The sequence below is a fragment of the Triticum dicoccoides genome, chromosome 2A (genome assembly GCF_002162155.2).
Source record: "Triticum dicoccoides isolate Atlit2015 ecotype Zavitan chromosome 2A, WEW_v2.0, whole genome shotgun sequence".
Lineage (NCBI taxonomy): Eukaryota > Viridiplantae > Streptophyta > Magnoliopsida > Poales > Poaceae > Triticum > Triticum dicoccoides.
Window position 1 is genome coordinate 763,782,032 of NC_041382.1, and position 746 is coordinate 763,782,777.

Here is a 746-nt window from a genome sequence, read left to right on the forward strand (position 1 = left end):
GATGTAGCTGTGGGTTTGGCCCGGATTTTGCTCCCAGGTATCCCTTTGTGCTGACCTGACACAACCGCGTGGAGAGGTCCACTGTTCAAAGCCCGTCCGTGGAAAGTCAAAGGTCTAGATATCATGGTCAACCGCTCCAGGGTTCGGCGGGACGGGGGCCCTGGGGGTAGCAATGCCACCGGAGCGTCGCACCGGCCCCTCATACATGCGGGGTGGTGTGGTGGCATGTCCGAAGAGGCGGCACGCGTCTCCGGGGTTTGGCCCCCCTCACGGACGGCGCCACCGCCGGCACCTGGAGGGGGAAACGTACACGTCGTGTCTACACGGAGGGGATCTTGCTGTGGGTCTGGCCCGGATGTTGCTCCAAAGTTTTCCTATGGGCTGACCTAACACAACCGGATGGAGAGGTCCACTGGTCAATGCCCGTCCGTGCAAAGTCAAAGCTCGCCCGCCGCCGGCACGTGGAGGGGGGATACGGACCCGTCGGGTCTACACGGAGGGGATGTAGCTGTGGTTTGGCCCGGATGTTGCTTCCAGGTGACCCTCTGAGCTAACCTGACACAACCGGGTGGAGAGGTCCACTGTTCAAAGCCCGTCCGTGGAAAGTTAAAGGGCTAGATCTCGTGGTCAACCGCTCCAGGGTTAGGCCGGACGGGGGCCCTGGGGGTTAGCAATGCCGCCGGAGCGTCGCACCGGCTCCTCATACATGAGGGGTGGTGTTGTGGCATGTTCGAAGAGGCGGCACG